Source organism: Terrapene carolina, unplaced genomic scaffold (assembly GCF_002925995.2).
Source record: "Terrapene carolina triunguis isolate 2854851 unplaced genomic scaffold, T_m_triunguis-2.0 Scaffold131, whole genome shotgun sequence".
NCBI lineage: Eukaryota > Metazoa > Chordata > Testudines > Emydidae > Terrapene > Terrapene triunguis.
Window position 1 is genome coordinate 9,185,750 of NW_020664482.1, and position 20,989 is coordinate 9,206,738.

Sequence of the window (20,989 nt, forward strand, 5' to 3'; positions counted from 1 at the left end):
TCACCGACAGAGCAGGTAAATATGGGGAGAGAATGAGCCCCAACTGAGCAGCAGGGGCAGTGAGAGAGCATCCTTCAGGGAACTGCAGCAGGGTGGAGAGAGAGAATGCGCCTCATCAGGGGAAGGTTGAAGTTGAGGTGAGGACAGACACCCCCCCCCCACCCCACACACACAGGAGATAGGGAGATGTGGGGGCAGGGGAGGGTCATGGTAAGAAGGGACACTCACCCTCAAACACACATAAGGGTTTGGGAACTCGGTGGTGAGGCAGGGGGGAGTGGGTTTGAGGATGCAGAGGGTAGGCCTCTGGTGCTGTGGCTACCGGCTGTATGACGGGTTTTATGAGTGTAACCAAGAAGGGACTAGGGGGATTCCACCCTTCTCATTTGTGATTTTGCACTTCCCGCCATCTGTAAATGGCCTTGAAAGATTCCTGATGCTTCCAGAATTGGGATATTTGACTCTGGGACGTAGCGTTTTTGGAAGCAATTTGATGAACAGATTTGATGCGGTGAATAAACGTGTCACCTTGGCATAGATGCATTGCTAGTGGAACTCAAGCTAACAGTGTGATTCCCCCTCCTTTCTTCTCTATTAGCTAGGCCACACAGGAAGATTTGAGTCTGCTACTGCTTTCATGCTGCTGACCCTGGCCCTTTAGTTCAGAAAATCCAGGCTTTTTTAGACCCAGAGATCCTGGGTTCAGTCCTGCCGATGACCTGACCATGGTCATCACTACCATAATATATTTTGGAACACCCCTTCTCTTTATGGAAGCAAATTCTTGCAATAAGTCTGTAGGCAACTACAAATGTCCCCTGTAGACTTTAAGTTGCTTTTCTACAAAGTGTAAATGTGAAACATCCAAGCTATTGCAATTGGGAGATTAAATTTAGTTCCAAAATATTTATGACTTGACTCTGACATTGCAAACCACTTCTGAAACATTTATTCACGAGTTTGATTATAAAAAACCCATATGCCATTTACAGAAGAAATTACTTATGTAGGCATCAAATTTTATACTTAAAAATAAGCTTTGAAAACAAGACCACCAAATGACAAAACAGACTATTTAGAGCCCAGATGGCAGCATAAAATAAATAGCCGTTTCCTCAGTGGAAGCATAGGCAATTTGGCTGCATAAAGCTGCAATTCCAGCAGAGATCCTTGAAACAGATGTTGATATTGCTTGTGCATCAAAACTTTAGCAAAAAGCAAGATGTTCAGGTAGCATGAATGTACAATAACTGACAACCTCCGATTTTGTCCATGAGAGAGACATATTTAAAACCAAAACGTGACTTTTCTGGCGCATTGAACATAAGCACATGCTAGGATAAGGCTAATACAGGTGCCTAGTCTTGTCTGTCTGGGATACTAAGAAGCTTTAGCATTTTTTCTTTTTAAAATATCCCACCGCTGTATCATTAGTGGTAGAAAAAGGTGTGGGGGGTGGGGGATCCAGGATGAAACTGGAAAAAAAAATCCTGATCTTTATCGATGCAAGAAAGAAACATGAAATGAACCAATTCCCTACCAAGTGAAAAATACCCCATATGGCTTCTTTTATGTCTGGTTAACTTAAAAATGTCCCAATAGCCTTTATTTAACAAAACCCTGTGGACAAGATTCTGACATTTTGGCCATATTAAGCAGTTTCTTACACCAGGTTTATTCCCATTGGCTTTAATAGGAGCAAGGTACTGCCTAGGATAAGAATGGGGATTGCAGTCTGCTCCAAATTACGTTTTCGCTCAGGCTGTTCATGAGAAATTTTAATACCAGAGGTAATTTTTTGGAGACAGGGCTAAGCAACAACAAAAAATTGAGTTTTTGAGTTGAACAGCTTTTCTCCAAGCAACAAGCAACAGCAGTGGCAGCTGTGAAAACCTTGCACTCTGAATTCGTCTCTGATGTAAAAACAAACATGCTCACAATTTACCGTGAATCAGTTCAGTGCCACTCCCATTTGATTTCTTGAACAGCAATGAGGTATGCTTCTTATGGCTAGTGAAAATGATCATCTTAAAAACTTCAAGTCCAGATTTTCTCAGGTTATTCTCCCCTCCATAGGAGTAATTCTAGTAAGGATGATTTGGTCTGTAGTTACGTAGTGGCCCTGTCACCTCTGTATACTTACTGACCTGTGGATACCCAAGGAATTTTGTACATCAGATTAAGTGATGTCATTTTATTTAAAAAACAATATTTGAATAAGAGTATCATCTCATTTAGTCACATCCACCTTCCTATAACAGTGCCTTTATAGCTTGTGCAGACCACATCTGCGTTTGCCCAAAGAAGCCGTATCAATCTGGTAGATAAAAGTATTGTGAAGAACTGGAGGGTATATATGGCTATTACTGGCCTCTCCTGGATGGAATCAGGACTCCTCAGCTGTGTCACAAGTCTTATAATGGCTTTGGAAGATTCTCCCTTTCAGTTAAGCAATAGAAGCATGGGGCTTTGGTGCAGGAGGATGTGGAATCTATCCCCAACCTCGCAATCATGTTCTGAGTGGTCATGTTATCCAGCAGAGTGACAACCGAGAAGCCCTAAATGGCCACAGGTTTGTTACAGTATTAAAATGGTTTTGTTTTGGGAGTCTAGGTGTGTAGTGGTCAGAACAGGGGGCCTGGGAGTCAAGAATCCTCAGGTGTGTTCCAAAATCAGCAACTTTCCACAGTCTGATCTCGGTTAAGTCACCTAATCTCACTTTGTCGCATTCTTTCCCATCTGTAAAACTGGGAATAGTAACAGGTGCACCTTTGTAAAGGAAGTTGAGATCGTCAGATGAATGGTAAGTGTAAAGTATAGATACTTATATAAAAGCCTGACACCTTACTGAATAAACCCATCTTCTCTTCTATGGTAAATAATACTGGCCATACTGCCTTACTCCACTGATCGTATAACACTCACCTGAGTCAACCAGCTAAATACTATTCCTGCTAGTATTAATTTCAGTGATCTTGACACTTCTGTGTCACAGTGTTACAGTTGCTACTCCCTTGTCAGCAGGTAGTAAGTGGGACGGTGTTGACAGCACACAAGGAGCCAGTGCATTATATCACAGCAGTGCGCTGCGTATTCTGACTTCTAAATGCTGAATGTTTATATGTGCCGTGTATATTAACAATGGACTGGGGGTATCGCTGTTGTCAGTTAATCTATGTTACTAATGTTATTACAAACTAACTGGCCCTTGCTGTGATGGTTTATCCCTCTGGAAGAACTCCCTTGTTTGATTTAGAACCAAGAAATCTAAGGCTGGATCTTTGGTTTTCATAAATATCTGAGACATACACGTACAATAAGGACTCTTCCAATTGGGGCACTTGGAACTCCCTCCCTTTCAGAATGAAACAATAAAATCAATGTAAAATAAATGTATTCAATAAAGGTAAGTGGATAACATCACAGAATATACAGTCAGAGAAAATTCTCTGCACCAGTCACAGCTGTTAGTTGAATGGAATTGCCTTTCCTCATGGAAAGGACCGCTGCTCCAGCCCTTCAGTCTGTAGCATGCATTTCCTCACAGTCCAGTAGGGGGCTCCAAAGCAGTGGCACGACTTTGTTTAAAACCTGGCAGCCCTAGCAGAATACAGCGGGACGCTTTCAAAAGTGTCCTGAATTAATTGTGTACATATGGAGCTAAAACAACACATCCAACATTTGCACCTAGAGCTGCCACTGGGCCAGATCCTCAGCTGGTGTCAATCAGCATAGCGCAGCTGAGGAGCTCGCCCAGGGTATGCACGTACACATGGAAATGTCTCCTTCAGCCTGCCCTTGTGCACATGCAATTTGGGACACCCTGTTAGAGTAGCAGCGCCTGCACAAGTCTTTTCCCAGCATTAATAGGCATTAGTGCTGTAAAAGAGTCTGTGCAAACTTGTGTACACTCAGGAGGTGGCTGGGGCCTAAAGAGCAGGCCTCTAGATTCGACACAGAACTTTCCTTATCATTTTGTGTCTGCAATTAACTGTACCCATATCCTTGCACTTACAGTTAATTGTGGGTACAAATGGAACACTTAGATATTGATATAACTCCCTGATTTGTGAATGCAAACAAATCATTAGACATCTAGGGTCACTTATTTGCAGTATTCATAGTTTTAACTATGAGTAAAGCCTGATTGTCCCTTAATATGTAATAGACACAAAAAGACTACATTAGTGGGAAAAAATAGGATGTGATTGTGTAATGAAAGACTCTCACAATGCATACACACAATGGGGCTGAATTAAAGTTGCATACCCAAACTTAGCTCTGGCATTTTCTAACTTTTGAATGCTTGATTTTGCAACTTTAATAATGTTCTGTTAATGTAATTTTTTTGGTGTCATTTCCTAGGTATAACAAAACTGAAAAATCAGACATTTCAAGATGTGGCTTCATATTGACATGCACATGAGTCATCAGCGGGGTTGGAACCTTTAGATTCACTATAGACATGTCTGCCACTTGTGCTAATGGAGTATCTGATGGCAGTAGTAGGTTGTCATCCTCTATTTGGACCATCACTAGAGAGGGATGGAATACTTTGCTAGATGTGTACACAGAGTACACCTGTTTGCTGTCAGCAGAGTAATGGTGAGACTCAGGAATCCTTTGTATAAGGAATCTTCAGGGATTTAAGTTGCAAAACTCTATCTAAATTCTACTGAGCATGTGCAAATTGTGATTTGTTTTTTTAAAAAAGGCTTATAACTTGGCCAAATTTGGGTGGATTTTCACAGGGTTGACAAAAGTGGCATCCCTGACACAAAGGCCACCCAGCTGCCAAATTTCAAGTCTCTGAATGGAGGTGCTAGAGCTTTTCAGGAAAAAAAAGGTCACCAGAATTTTTTAATGTGGGCAAAATAATGTATTATCCCTTAGCCTTGTTCTTAGAAACTGTTGACCCTTTTCAGCTTAATTTGCCAAAACAATTCAGCCTGAGGCAAACATATGTAGCTTGGAAAATTTAACCCCAAACAGTTTGTATGGCAAAATTCTAAGCTATTGAAAACAGGGACTTATAATGGGAAAGTATCAGACAACCTTAATAGAAGATAATGCTGCCAGCCCCATCTACAATAATATAATATTATTTTTTAGGTATGGAAATTACAGTCCAAAGTAAGAGGCAAATGTATGTACTCATCTATTACATTTTTAAGAGGACTAATTAATGAGGCTGGCATGCTTCTGAAAATGCTATAATGCACTCTCTGATTAACAGGTGAAGGGTTCTCATGAATATCAGAGTTATAATTTCTAAATTTCATACTTCTGGAGTGTATAAAACAGATCACTGCTGATATAAATGTGAAAGTCCCAAGTAATTGTTTCCCTTGCACACAACATCATCATCCTTCGTTGTGGATTTACGTCATCATTAGTCTGCTCTGATTACCATATCAGGCTGCACGACCTTGGCTTGAAATTGGAAACTATTCTGGATCTAACCGTGGCAATTTATTACATTTTTGCTTCTAAATGGTGACTGTTAGACATTTTCTTTCCTTCCATAGAAACACAAATCGTTTCCTGTTCGTGACAGATAAAATAACTTCCATCTAGTTTTGCTCACAGTTTTATGCAAAATGACCTTTGCATTGGGGGCATGGTGCTATGATTTCAAAACAGTGCTTTTGCTGACAGACAATTCTGGGTGTATATTTTAATTTATCTTATTTGTATTTTTACCCCGTGTAGCTCATCTGAGAACAAGGACATACTGTGACAGATTCTCTTTCATGCCAGGGTCTGTAATTAGTATCCTCCTACTACTTAGTATCAGTTAATATTGTATCAAAATAGTGTCTTGCTAGCCAAAGCTGCATTCACAGAAATAACATGGAGTTGTTATAAACAGGTGGGTATATATTTGCTCCTTTTGGGTACACTCATATTTTTTATCCTTATGTAGTTCACATTAAAGGATGGCATTCTCTCCAGTTCAGGGGAGCCCTGTATTATGGCCAAAATCCTCTCCCCAATCCTCACCCCCAAGTAACTCCTCTGGACGTTAAGGAACTCTGCGGTGGTCTTCACTTCCTTGGCTGCAGAATGCCATGGAAGTGATCCCACAGCAACTATTCCCACCAACTGGTCCTTCTACATCATTCTTTCCCTTTGTTGAGAGAAGGATGGAATGACCTGTGTAGTCACCAAACTCCTGGTTCTCTATTGGCCAGCTCCTAAATCTCCCCGTAAGGGATAAATGGTGTGGACAGCCTTGTACGGATCCTCTGCACTGGGATGTGTTAAACCCCAAAACAGCATAAAACACCATGAAGAGCACAGTGGTTCACGCCATATAAACAGCCCCTATTTGGCTTTCTGCTACGGAAGGCTCAGGCTGTGCTGTGAAGTTGCAGTTGCAGGTTTTCCCCTCTCACTTACCCCCCTTGCGTAGCTGGGAGGACAGTTGCCCTAGGAAAGGAAGATTTGATTCTAGAACAGCAGAGTAAGGCCCAGAGCATCTTGTTGACTAAGTAGAACAGATGGAAAGCATACAGCTATGCCCCCCTCAGCAGGTTAGAATCTGGCTGCTTGTGTAGGAGAGTTAATGTGGCTATGAATATGGAGAGTTAATGTGAGAAAGAGAGAGAGAGTCTTCGCTCAAAACAGTTTACAGGATTATTTGTTTTACTGATAAATCAATAAAATTAAAACATTTTTCCTTTTCTGTATGAACAATTTCCTACAGACCTTCTAATTGCAGTTTATACCTGTGTAGTCCAATCTGCAGGACCCTGCTTGGAATTTCACTTCTGCTCCCCTTGACATTGTTACATCTCCCAGTTTTGCTCATAGGAAGTCTCTCTCTTGTGAGAAAATAAATTAGCAATTTATAAAGGATGACCATAGAGAACCCATCAAAGCAGCATTGCTGCTTGCACAGTTCTGGACTCTATCTCACAAGCCCTATAAACACTCAGTGTCACATCCTCCTGGGATTTCGCATTTATTTTTTCATGCATTATACACCAACATGGGTAGCAAAATATGAAAAAGGAGAGACGGAGCAGAGATTAGGGGGCTGAAAACATTTTCACAGCAGTATCTTGTCAGCTTTCCAGCACTCTCTGACTTATCGAGATCCAAACACTCACAGCTGGTGCATATTTTAATGCCAAATGACTGGCATGGCTGAAATTGGAATTCACAGTCTCTCAATGCGCTGTACTAGCACATTTAGTCAGCACATTGCTTTATGTAACTCTTTTAAAGTTAAGTTACATTTCAATGAGGGCATTTTTATGGAGGCACTGTGAACTTGCATGGAAGAGAGAGTGCAGTTGAGTGTGCCAAGTGGCTGTATGTCTGATAAAATTAGAAGTAAAACAACATGAAAAACCCTGCTAATTTACTGCCCTAAAATTGTCAATTAAAGAAGTGCCAAGCAGCCTGGCAGGAATTCCAACTTCTCCAAGCCCGGGGTAGCCGTGCCAACGCAAGAGCAGAAAGGGAAGGAAATATTTATCGACTCTATCCAATAATTGGTCGCATCATAATTGGGCAGTAAATTCCCCCAACCTGAATTGTTTTCCTAGTGGTAGGAACAATGCCTGTTTTTTAATGTGTTTTAAATTTCCCAGATCATGTATCACGTTCCATGTACTGGTAGCACCACGGGTTGTTGTGTGACTGATGATTAGTTACACATTGTCAGGTTTTTTGAATGGCATTTAAACAGCTCCTTGCAAAATAATACATTGCCTGAGATGTTTAAACACCTATATTGTTTTCAGAATGAATCTAGTGCTTCCCTGAGGAAGAAGTGTTTGGAAACAGGAATGCCTTAACAGTGTGAGGGCCAGATACTCAGCTGGTGTAAATCATGCTCGTTCCATTAACTTCTGTGGCACACGTTGGAGGATTGTGGAATTCATTGATTGAGGAGGACTGGTGGTCTAGTGGTTAGGAGTCAGTGCTCTTATTGCTTTAGCCTGGGTTTGATTCCTGGTCAGGGAATGCAATCGTTCAACAAGAACATTGAGTTATTCCTCTCTTGGAGTTGAAAGAAATATAGCACCTCTTCCCCTCCCCCCGATGGCTAACTATATGGAGAAGGACTGATGGTGGGGAAGGAGTGTGAGCCTGCAAAAGGATCCATAAGTGTGGACCATATCTCCTGTGGGGAGCCCTATTGAACTTAATGGGTGAGGCCTTCACCCTGCTATGGCCCCTTTTTCTCCACCTAAAAGGGCCAGAGTATCATAAAACGGCTCTAAAAGCCCTGTTTACACCTGGGGAGGATGCCTCTGGCACAGGAATTGAGGAAGGCAAATGGTAAGGCTGCCTTTGAGGGCCCCCTTATAAGGCCCAACATGGGTGGCATACCAGGTGGGATGTGGATGGAAGAGGGTGTGTTGAAGGTAGAGCTGGCGCATGCAGTGCTATGGCTAGGCTGGGACAGGCTGCCACAACTTGGACAGGCCCCTAGGGCTGTCTAAGTTACTCAAGGACCATGGATTGGAGCAGTCCAGGCTTAAAGTAATCACTGGACTGAGAGCTAGCTCTCTAAAAGATGTGGCAGTGAATCTCACCCAATGAGTTTAATTCAGGGAGAGTAAGGGGTCCGTGTAAGTGGTCCCCTTTGCCGTATGAGGGTTTAAGAAAGGGTTAGGCCTTCTGTGATCCATAGGTTGACAAGCAATTAACACACCAGATTAATTTGGCATGTTGACAGCAATGATGAGCGGCAGCAAATAAGAATCTATCAGCACTTCTATTGTAACCTTGATTATGAGTTATTTACTCTCTGCCTTTAATTTCTTTTGAGGCTAAAGTTAGTGTTCACTGTTTTTCATTTCAGATCATATTTTTAAATGATTAGAAGTAGGTTCAGACATTGGAGACAGACACAATAGTGGATATTTTAGCTATCAGACCCTTTTTTGAAACAATGTAATGGGCTAATGTAGCCCCCAAAGAAGTGTGAAAAGAATAATAGGGCAAAAAAGTTAGGCCACTTAGCTATGTCAGGAAGATGAAGAGGGGTCAGAGTTAGGTCTGGTGGATGATTGAAGAGTGCATTGAAAATGAAGTGGAAAAAGGGTGGGAGGAGGAAAGCTTTGAGCAGGAATGGAAAGAGATGATGAAACAGCCACGTAGGCAAGGGGAGCCAAAGGAAAAAGGCTAGAAGGTGGTAGGACCAAGGGATCAGAGTCTGATCTAGGAACAGATTCAGAAAATCAGCCTGGCTCGTGTGGTCTATATTTTTGCCTGTTTTGGTGGACCAGAGACCACTTTTAAGGTCTGACATCTCATGAACAACAAGGCGAGAAACGGGGACCCAATTTTCAAATAGAAATGCCTGAAGAGAGGCACCTACATAAGTGACCTGATTTTTTTTCACCATGATGAGTCACTCCTGAGTTACCTCTGAGACTGCCTAAGCCTGATCAATTGTCCCTGAGCCTGAGCATGTGCAATGACTTGCAGATGTTGTGATAGAGTCCATGCCATTCAACCAGAGTTCAGCCAATCCAGAGGTGAGGACCCACCCCGATGATCCCAAGGCAGGTATACACGCTCCTAAGGGAAGTAGTCTCTCCAGTCTGCTCCACATCGCTACCTGGCTGGGAACACTTCTGTTGACTGGTAGTTCTGACAGACTGCTCCGGCTCTAGCCCAGGCCTGTTTCCATGCTAGCTGACCCCTGCTCCAGCCTGCATCTGCTCCTGCTTCAGCAGGCACCTGGCAATTCTGACACTGAGCATGTGCATTTCCCATTGAAGGGCATGAGTGTTCTGCCACTGACTTCAGTGAAAACAAGGTCATGCCTAGAACAACATAATATACTGTTGTTACTGAACATACTACATAGCTGCTGCTTGGAAAAGAAAAATGCCACTGCTAGAACGCGTGGTAGTTAGCCTACGTTGTAGGCTTATACTGCTGCTTGCTTGCCAAAGCTGGGATGGGCGACATGGGATGGATCACTTGATGGTTACCTGTTCTGTTCATTCCCTCTGGGGGCCCTGGCACTGGCCACTGTCGGAAAACAGGATATTGGGCTAGATGGACCATTGGTCTGACCCGATATGGCCGTTCTTATGTTATTGCAGAATAATTTGTCAAAGTGTCAAACGGTGAAACCAAATTGGTGGATCATTATGTATCAGATTACTGAATATTTATGTATATAAATAAATCACTACCCTTGGTTTTTGTAGTTGGACAGTTGAGACAGTACAAAGAGAGAGAATAGGTGGAAATTTATCTAGAAATAGATTGCATATTTCATGGAAACCCCAAATATTATAGAGTTCAGAGGAAAGTATATAGATGCACTAGGTGTGCAGGATTGTGCCTATACAAAATAGCATATGGAATCAGGTCAAGCTGTGTGTTTTGGCACTGAATTCAGTGGGAGTGGGAATGGGTCCGTGATCTAGTTAGATTGTCATTCCCTGCATCATGTGAAATGTAACGTTAAGCGAAATTGCCTCTTGCGCTTAGCATTTATGCTTAGCCATCAGTTTGGCTCCATATTGTCTCCTTAAGGTTCCCATCCCCATACTCATTCATAGATTAGGTACAAACCTTGGTATTGCTCTAGTACTGTGGCTATTTAATGCGTTTTAACATAAATTATTACCAGTAGAGAGCACTATGAGATTAGAATTAATAGCAGGTCTTCCATGAGGAAAGGATTATGTCTGCACCACAAATACATTACACAGTGTGGAATTAAATTGATTGATTTTAAGCAAGCATGATATGTACTTGTAAAAGTAGCTTATTTTTGTCAATTGATTCTTTAGAGAGCACACATTTCAAACTTGCATTTGCATGTAATCTAAAAATTAAAAATTGACAACACTAGATGTAGTTTAATTTAAAAAGGTTTGAATACCCGAGATAATATTTAATCTTGCATTTTTCCCCTTTACGTCTTGCTTTAAAAGAGCAGCTGTTGTAAATAAAGTTTACAATGTGTGGCATTGACTTTTCCTTCTGATCTTGTATCTGAGAACAAATGTATATCAAACAGGTTTTAACAGCAAGTACAGCATTATATTGCTGCCTTCATTTTGGTTTACTTAAATTATTTTTATTAATTTTCAGATTAGAAACATAAAGCCTGCTTTCCATCAGGAACGCCATGCATAGCATTTAAGAGCCAGTAAATACTAATCATTGCACAAAATTAGTAAACTGAAGTATTGACTTTCAATCTCCTCCTGTTCATAATAGATTAATCTACATATTAAAGAGCAACTTTGAAGTGCAGCAGAATTGGAATCCTGTCCATGTTATATTTTTTTCACGAGATTTGCAAATTACTGTAAGCTTTTGGTGTTTATACAAGAGCTGACACTTTCAAATCCCATTTTGTTTTCTATTTCATCTTGCAATATAGTCATCGTGTTGACTTTGTCCTACCCTCACTGATCATTTGGAGGATGAGGTGGTTTTATCTCATCATAATTTCACTATGGAATCCACCAAATAGGAGAAATCCCAATTAAAACATAGATTTCTTTAATAACAGCAAAGTTGTAATGGTTATGTTTAGTTCTATGAGAGGGAGGAAGGGGCAGTTTCATAGGGGTTATTCAGAAGCCTGGGAGTCGGACAAATGAGAAGGGTGGTAAATGAAAGAGCGGGCAATGCACTCTCATTAGTGTATGAACAATCAGCATGACTCATTCCTCCAACAGTCTATCCACAGTCAGTTTGTTACGTCATTTGAGGCTAGTAAAAACGCCACTCCAACAAAGTTCTGGGTTTGTGTTCGGTCAAATTTTACTCGACCCCAAGAGTTCTAAAGCAATTTGCTTTCGCCAAAGTTAAATTATGGGCACTGACAATTTCTCTAACGTTGAATAGTTTAGTCTTGAAAACAATGGTGTGTTTGCACACAGAGGGCCTGATTCGCTCTTTACACAAAGTCCCTTTTACACCACTCTGGCAGTGTAAAAGGGTCTCAAGCTAAGCGAATTAAAGCTCACTTTAAAACTCCTTTCTGGTGCCAGAGTTGCAAGAGGGGACTTTGTGTAAATGTGAATCAGGTGCACAGTATATTAAATCTTCATGCTACCAGTGGCTTCTGTATACAGCAGCACATGAAATAACATAAACACCAGTTAAAGAAATGCACAAGTCAGAGCCATGTGTTTTTTATTCTTCTTTTTAATTTTCTTAAATCACATCCAGGAAATTAAAATTAACGTACGCTTGCTGGTATTAGGGAGCGCAGTTCACACAGAAAGAAAATGTGAACATTGAGGTTCATGTTAGAGAGAGGCTCAGACCTCATCACCGCCTCGTTTGGGAGAAATCCAGATCCAGAGGCGCAGTTCATGGCTTGGCCTTATCACAGTTTCTTACAGCGCTCTCATACGGCAACATTGTGCATATATCAAACCGTCTCTTCCTGGCTTTCTTATTACATCGATCATTTATAAAGGTACGCGTAATGCAGCACTGTTTCTTTGCACACAGTACCCCCAAAAGTGCTATGTGGCAGAGTTAGCAACGCTGAAAGAAACTCTCATTTTAACATTCCCTGCCCCATTTTAATTTGACCTGTATGGCCTTAACCTTGTACCGGTGTGCTTATCTTTGGATTTATTTATAAACTGGATTGACAGAGGGACTCTTACCCTTCCCCAGTACTTCCTAATAGCGTGCACATTCTGTATATATTAAAAGGAAGATTAAATTAATAATTGCCAATCACTGGTTGCATCCAGGCTTTATTATTGTTTGTTTTATTAGAACGTTTTCCTAGTTGAGAGCTCTTAAATGATATAAATAACTGAGCCAGAGAGAGAGCTTGCAGAAGCCTATCTGAGTCTTTATCACTGAACAGAAGCTGTCATTCCTTGGGTGCGGTTCACTTGTTTCTTTCATGTATTTCTTGCTTTAGCATCAGCCAAGCCTCATCCCATGAGAATATGTGGTTGCTGTTTTTCTCAGTGCTGATATCTCAGGTTCCAGTGTTGTTGTGTTTAGCTCTCTTGTGGTGGTGGCGTCTCTGCACAGACTCCCTAAAATAGAGGGCAATGGGGCATCAGGCTGTGCTTAAACTCCTTATCTTGGCTGGAAGATGTTTTACCTCACGATTGCGAAATTAAAGATGAGAGGCTTGCGGTGATGGCCTAATGTAAAAATAATTTGGAAACAAAAAGTAAACATCACATTACTAAAGAGGAAATGAAAAGCTCAGGAGTCTTCATGTCATTAATCACTCATTGTTGTGTTTCTCTTTGCAACATAAATAATCCGGCCTTTCTGGTGCTGTGCCTGGACTTCTACATTTATATATTTAAAAAAATAAAGCCGTGTACAACAGCACTTTTTCCTTTGCTTTTTAATGGGTGTGGGGCGCTCAGGGCACCAACAGGAAAGCTTGATCCTGATGCACAAAAATTTATACGTAACTTTCTGTGCAATAAAATGAGAGTGTGTGTAGGAAGGAACTTGGTTTTTAAATCTGATATTGGGGGAGAGGGGGTTGAAACGTTTTCCCCCTCCATCTTATACAGGGAACTAAGATGATAAACTCTTTTGGGTAGGTTGGGTAGGGCCTGTCTTCCCCCACCCCCGTCTGTACAGCACCTGGCACAATGGGAATTTAGTCCATGACTAAGGCGACTATGTCTTAATGCAACAAAAATAATAAATATTAATATTTTACCAGCATCAGTTTTCAGACGTATTTACTATTATTATTATTGTCAGAGAAGCATGCCATATGTAGCAACTGCTCTTCAGCTCTGTCCCGACCTGATCCCTCAAGTTAGTGCATGGTTAAATATTCACTATTCATGTGGAGAGGCACTGTGGGCTCATGGAGAAAGGAGGATCATGCTGTGTGGCCATTATTCCTACAAGGTAAAGGCCCTTGTAGCCTGTTTTCCTCCTCCTTTGCGCCCCTCCGCACCTTGTAGTGCAATGGAGCATTTATACTAGTGTTTTGAAAACAGGTTTCTTACTGAATAGTGATAAAGAAAAAAAAATTCATCAAGTATATACCAGACTCTTCAGCTTGTAAGGGAAACAATTGTCCCCTAGTTTGAAAGTGCAGTAAATTCTGAAGTCTACATCTCCAAAACCATTGTAAAACTTAACATAAAATGTCATATCTATAGCTAATATTTCATACAAAAAATCCCCCTGCGCTAAGAGAACATTGAGGTTGCACTGTTAAGACCGAAAATGACAAATATAACCTTTACTCTGTCCCTTGTGCATATGCATTATAACATAGCCTTTAGTGACGGGATGGCATAGTATTTACCAACTACCAGTGCTTGTTTATTTACTTTTCTGGAAGATGTGGCTTAGTTGGGACAGGGAAGGTGTGATGTTTTTGTATATTTAGGGTTGTTAATGCACTATAGACTTATGATTGGTGCATTATAATGGAGTACTGTACTTCCAGGAAGGAAATATATACTAGAGCTAACTTTCTCTGGGGCTATCTCCTTCCCAGACTGTGGCATCACTGTTAGCTGGCTTCTAGAGGCCTGCTTTCTCTTACAGAATCCTCTGTGCCTCCTCCATGTCTCCCTCATTCATATTCATCTTCTCTTCGGCATACAGACAAATGTTCCCTCTTGAATATTAACATATCTATGAGTTCCTGTATGTACATCCCACCTCCCTTTAGACACCCAGCTCCCAACGCAGACTCCCTCTTCCCTCATATGACACATGGAGTTACCCCCAGGAAGGGATAGAAACAGGTCTGCGTTCCATTCTGTGGTACTGACAAGAAGTGGGTCCTTTTACACACTGATCTTGAAGGAGCCTTGATTCGCCAGCTCTGACTGGCGATAGTGATTGATGTAGATGTGAGGGGGCGGCCGAGAAGAGTAGATGAAAAAGGAGAAACACTTTGGCCCAGACTGAGGGATTCAAAAAATGGTAAGGAACCCAACTCACCTGTACCAGCTTGAATGTCTCTGAATAGCTACCCCACGGAGGTGTGATTGCTCTGCATTCTGTATTGTAGGTCAAAGTCACAAGATGACTGAGATCTGGCAGTCAGATGCCTGGGGCTTCCTCATCTCACAAAAGCAGTAGGGAATGAACAAGGTTTTTTTTTTTAGAACCAGAAAATTACAGTTTTTTCCTATAGGCTTATCTCAAAATTTTGCTCCTATCAGTATCAATAGAAGCAGCTTGAGGAAATTATGGCCATTTTCAGAAGTGCACACTTATTCAGAGGTGTCCAGCTTCACTTTTTCTCTGAGTTCCTGCTGACAAAACTGCCCTGTGAAATGTCTGAGTGTCAATCACAGGGGATGGTGCAGTGTGCGGCAGAACGCACTGAGCAGCATTGGAATGGAGTTTTTTAAAACATAACCAGCCTTAAAGACAAGAGAATTCACTAGGTTCATCACGAGTTTTACTTTCCTTCCCCTTTTTATTTGTTCATTAAATCTGCTCCCACTTGGAATATTTAACAACTCCTTGAGAGTAATACCATAGATCTATTAGATGTCTTTATAATGGGCTCATCACCAAGTATCTATAGCTTTGTCACCGCACTGTAAAGACATAGCTGAGTCTGTCAAGGGTTATTTTAGTCCACAAATGAGATCCACACAAGGTTAAGAGATTTGGCAAAAGCTGCACAAAGATTCCAGAGCTGGGGTTGGCACATAAAGGGTCTTGGCTCTCAGTCCTGAGTGCTCAACCTGCTAGACCACTACTTGACCTGTTATCTATCTCATCAGCTATTCACTGCCCCAGCAACTACTCATTCAATATTATCTCCTGCTTTTTGGGTGGGGAAAAATGCCTGAAGTCTTCTGCATGGTTTTAGGTTTAGGCTCCTGTGATGAGATGAAAGGATTAAGGTTAGCCGGGGAGGTCAATTATGCTACCTGGCTGCACCTGGAGAGTGGCCAGGATTAGTTGAAGATGAAGCCCAGCTGGGGAAAGAGCTGGCTGATGACTTTAAAGAAAGGAATTGAGTGTCTGTGGAGTGGAGTGGGCTGGGCTGGGCTGGAGGAAGAAATGCTGCAGTCATTCTTCAGAGCGAGAGAGACCAGGAGCTCCAAAGAGGAAACTCAATAGGAGAGTTGGCTCTGGGATCTTCTCCTAAGTAGAGAAGGCTGGCAGGAGGCCAGGAGAGCTGCAGAGAAGCCATTAGGGATGGAGCAGGCTCAGTGGGGAGAAAAACCAATTCTGCCCTCCTGAGGCTTGACTTTTCGTACCTTTTAAGTTCCCCTTGCTGTTCCTCCAGTCCGAGGGCTTTTCTGTGCCCTTTTATTAGGTTAAGTTTATACTTTTTAAACAAGATTTATTGGTGGATTCCAGGGGGAGAGCCCTGAGAATTGTGGTTCTGAGAGAAGGGGGATGTAGAGAGACCAGCTGATAGGCTATGGTAGGGAGAAGTCCAGGGAGGCAGCAATAAGGAGCCTGGAGGAGCAGACCTTGGCTGGTGGTTATAGGGTCCCTGGTGTAGTTGGAGGGACTGGGTTCCCCCTGAGAGAGGGATAAGGACAACAAAGAGCCATGAGAGAAGGGACTGAGGACCATGGGGCCCGGAGCTGGGGTTGAGACCTTTGGTAAGGAATGTTGGGCTATTTGTTGGACTCTTTCTCCACCTGAAAAGGGGAGGACTAAAATGTGACCTGGCAGGAGGCAGACCGCTCCAGGACCAGAGCAATGCCAGGGGATGCTAGAGAGAAGATCATTGCTTTGCCATGTGCAGCCATGATGGGTTGCCCATGTGGGGAGTGCACCTTTCTGCAGCTGCCATATCTCTTTTGTTCTATGTTTCCCCCGTCTTTTCTGTGTCTGAGTGTGTCTCCCCTCCCCACATTTATGCAAACACAATTGTTATTTGTTGTCACCCCTGAGAGCCCTAGTCGTGCACCTGAACTCCATTGTGCTAGGTGCTGTACAAACCCAGAACAAAGAAGATTGTCCCAGCCCCAAAGAACTTACAATCTAAGTAAAACACATGATTTCCCTCCCTGCTCTAGGCCCTGACCAGCAGCCTGGTTCTCACTGTGTTTTTTATCCATTTATTCTGGATCCCTTATTTCTTCTTTATACGTCTAAGCTCCTCTCACAGAGTGACTGAGTGTGCTCCTGCAAAGTTCACACCATTGGCCAGTTTCTGTAATTTGACCGTGAGCAGCCACAATTAACCCATCCCTTTGTGAGTTTCCGTCCACTACCCTGGATATAAAAGCGTACAAGGGCTCTGACTACACTCCTAAACCTAAAGATGAGCTGGGCTGTCCTTATGTCTATTCCAAGTACAAAAAGTTTATTTGACTCAGTTAAACTGACTCCTTTTGAAATGTAAGAATCCTTGATGTCGGCCATGAGACAATCTCTTCCCTTCCCTCAAAACCCACTCATTCAGAATGCACTATGCAGAAGCCCTGTTAGAACAATTATATGCTTTCTAAGGTATTGTGACAAATACTGGGTACGATAACTGGTAACTCACAGGAAACATGAATGCCTCCTTTCCTGGTGGCTCTTGTATTCCTTCTAGTAGCTTTAAATTGGGATGGGTTTCTTCATTGTCACAGCACGTTAAGCTCAGACCTGTAGGGATTTTTCCATAGGAATTTGTAACCTGACCAAGAAAGAAATACCTGTGATTGCCATTTCCCTGCAGCAGCTTTCCTGTATCACGGAAGACATACTTCCCCCAGCCTAAATCTTTCTAATGGTTCTTACTAACTCCTCCCTCCTTTGGCTAAGTTCCTCTCTCTGGCTCTGAACCAGATGACTTCTGTTCCCTCTGCTCTAGCTGAGTCCATCCATCGGTATTCTGACGTTCTCCAGTGATTCCCACTGACCCACACTCCCCATCCTATTCAGGGTATTCCTCCCTGAAATTCTACACATCTCCCACGCCTCGTCGCAAGGATTTTCTGTAAACCCTTAATTTAATCAGTTGCTATTTCCTAGGTGCTCTTCATGAGAAGATCTCTCAGCCCTTCACAAACACTAATGGATTAAGCCTCCCAACTTCCTTGTGAGACAAGGAAGCATTTTAAAACGAGGCAGAGGGAGAAACGGAAGCCCAGAGAGGTTAAGTGATTTGGCTAAGATCAAAGTGAAATAATGGCAGAGGAGAGGTCTCTGGACTGCTAATCCCACGCTTACACCAAGTTTCATCTTCCAAGAATAACAGCTGTTTCTATTATTAAAGGGTGTTTTTTTCTATTATCTAACATTGAATGTAGCCCCACGGACTAAAATAGGACACAGCCCCTGCCGTAAGTGGACAATCTAAGTCAATTGCAAGAAGACAGAACACAGGGTGACTAGGCTTAAGGGCCTCAGAAGGAGGAGGGACATCCTCTCACAAGTCACGTGGTGAGGGAGGACATGAAGTCAATGAGCCTTCATGCAGACACAAGGGGCTGCCTGTGCAGAGGCCATTTCTGGACTGGGGCCTACTTTGTCACAGTGCACACTTATTTCAAGGGTTAGATGTATGTGTAACTCTACTGCCATGACTTTTTGTTTTGTTTTGCCAAGAGAGGGCCAAGCTCTACCTGGCATGTGCCTTGCAGTGTTTGTGGGGTGGGGTGTAAGGATGTTTCCCTACTTTGTATGGTGTACATAAGGGCTGGTCAGAATAGCAGCCCCTCTGCTTAGGCGAATTGTAGGGCTGTTACTGAGACTGATTCCTGTGGGGGAGCATGGTGTCCCGGAGGAGGTGGGGACTAGCGGGCATCATGGCTCCGACTCATGTATACATAACCAGTGGAGGAGAGTAAACCACACCTGAACAGGCTTGTCTGTCCTAGAAAAAGACATTGTGTTCTAGTACATGTTACCTAACCTCATGCTGAATACAGCTTAGCACCCTGTGTAGACAGAGCATGGAGTATTTAAAACCCTGTCCGCTGGTTGTGACCCACCCCAGGGTGATGCATTATTAACCGTAACACTCCTTGTTTACGCTGTTATTTCTTCCGTGGAGATTAGCCCTTAAAGGCTGCCGAAGTTTATGCGCTCCCTCGCTCACTGGGGATTCTGGGAGGCATTCCCACCCGAAGCAGGACTGTGCCCAAATGACATCATCTAGCTTGTAGTGACTTTAAATGATCTTTTCATAAACATTCAATTAAGAAAACATCTCTCAACTAATACACAACTAATTATTTAGTTTTGCCTTGCAGGCCAGCAGTCTTTGAATACTTTAATCAAAGTTAGGTTGGAATTTTCTTCCTTCTGTTCAGGCTCTTTTGTTTTCAACCTTTCAAATGTCCCTTGGGTTTTGGCCTTTCTGATGTTCTTTCCTTGGGTCTCTTGGAAATTCTTGATGTTGAATGACAGGTTCTTGTGACATACTCTGGGCAGCCTCTGCGTGGACAGGAGCCAATCAAACAAAGTTAGAGGCAAGATTGAATTCAAATGCAGACATTCAAGAATTAGTTATGTAAAGTTCAACTCCTTCTTAGTAATTGAGCAACTATGAGGTGCTAAAAATTCTCTATGCTTAATAGTCTGTAAAATAAGTGATGTTTCTTCTCCAGGAAGAACAAAAAATATTTCTAATTAGATTAAATGTATCATCTACATACAAACTAAAATTAAATCTTGTTTTTGTTGTGCAATAAATATAAAAGAAAATGGGTCTATTGATGTTACTGCTGGTTAAACACAGATATAGGCACCCAACTTCGAAAACTTCATTAAAGAATTTTCCCCTTGCTTTGGACATCATACTGAGATCTGGGGAAAATAAATAAAAAACAAAAAAACCAGGATTGTTTCCCTCAGTGGCTATGGCCATATTTAACATCCTCCTCTTCTCTTTGCTGCTGAATAAAGTCCCTATTATTGTGTTGTCCTCATTATCTTCCTACAGAACTTTAAATACATGAATTCTGAAGTTCCTTTTTATAAAAACAGAATATTGAAGGAAATTCCATTTAAAGAGCTTGTACGCAGAATGCATTCTTCCATAAATCCAGACAATTCCTCCAGTACCTTTTCCATTCGGGATTCCCAACACTGGTACATTACTTACTATCACCAGATTCTGCAGGGTTTGTAACTTTTTTCTGTCCGTATATTGCCTTATACCTTTTTTTGGTGAGCTTGGTTAACTCTCCAGACTTTTCTCTATTGCTGCTTATTTTAGGATCAGATGGAGTTCTCTTACTGTCTCTGCTGTCCCGCACAGTTAATTTCTCAAACAAAGTCTCTACCCTCTCTTCAGCTGATAGATTTTGGCGGGAAGTCCATGTTGCTGTGAAGTGCTGATAGCCTTTCTCTCAAGGAGTCCTGTGGTTTATTGTCCTGCACTGCTGTGTCTCCCTCTGCAAAGATGACACAGAAGCATTACGTTGTGGTCCAGGGGCCAATAATCTGGGGAAATCAAACATCCACTTTCCTCTGGTTTCTTTCCCCGTTTCAGGAATCAGAGTCTATTGCCAGCTTCACTTAATCCTTTCTGTTGTACACTCTTCAGTCACATTGCAGGGTATTTTAGTTGTTTATAGCTGTTTGAGTGCAGCAGTGGAAAAAACACCTCCTCCCCTGTCAGGGTTAGGCTCTGGCCTCCGGCCCATTCCACCACAGGTATGTACTACTTCAATCATTGAATTTAAGGAGAAGAGTGATGCATGTCATTACCAATTTCTCATTCCACCTGCTGTGGTATTAACTAGTAAAATTGAATCCCTGCCAGCTAAGAACCTTTGCAGAGAATCTTTGAGAGACTGTGGTCCAGTGAACAGGGTACTGGACTGGGCCTAGGGAGATCTATGGTCTCTTCTCAGCTCTGGCACTGACCTGCTGGGTGACCTTGGACAAGTCATCTCCTCTCTCTGTTCTCCACTCCCCTACCTTGTCTTCTTTGGGATTGGGATTGTCTCCTACTATGTGTTTGTATAGCACCTAACAGAATGGGATCCTGATCTGTAGGTACTACTGTACTATAAGTGCTCCCAACAAGGGCTAGAGAAGCCACTCCCATCCAATGGAGCCCAAGTGGAGGCCCTCCACTAGCAAAGAAAAAGCTTGCAGGAAC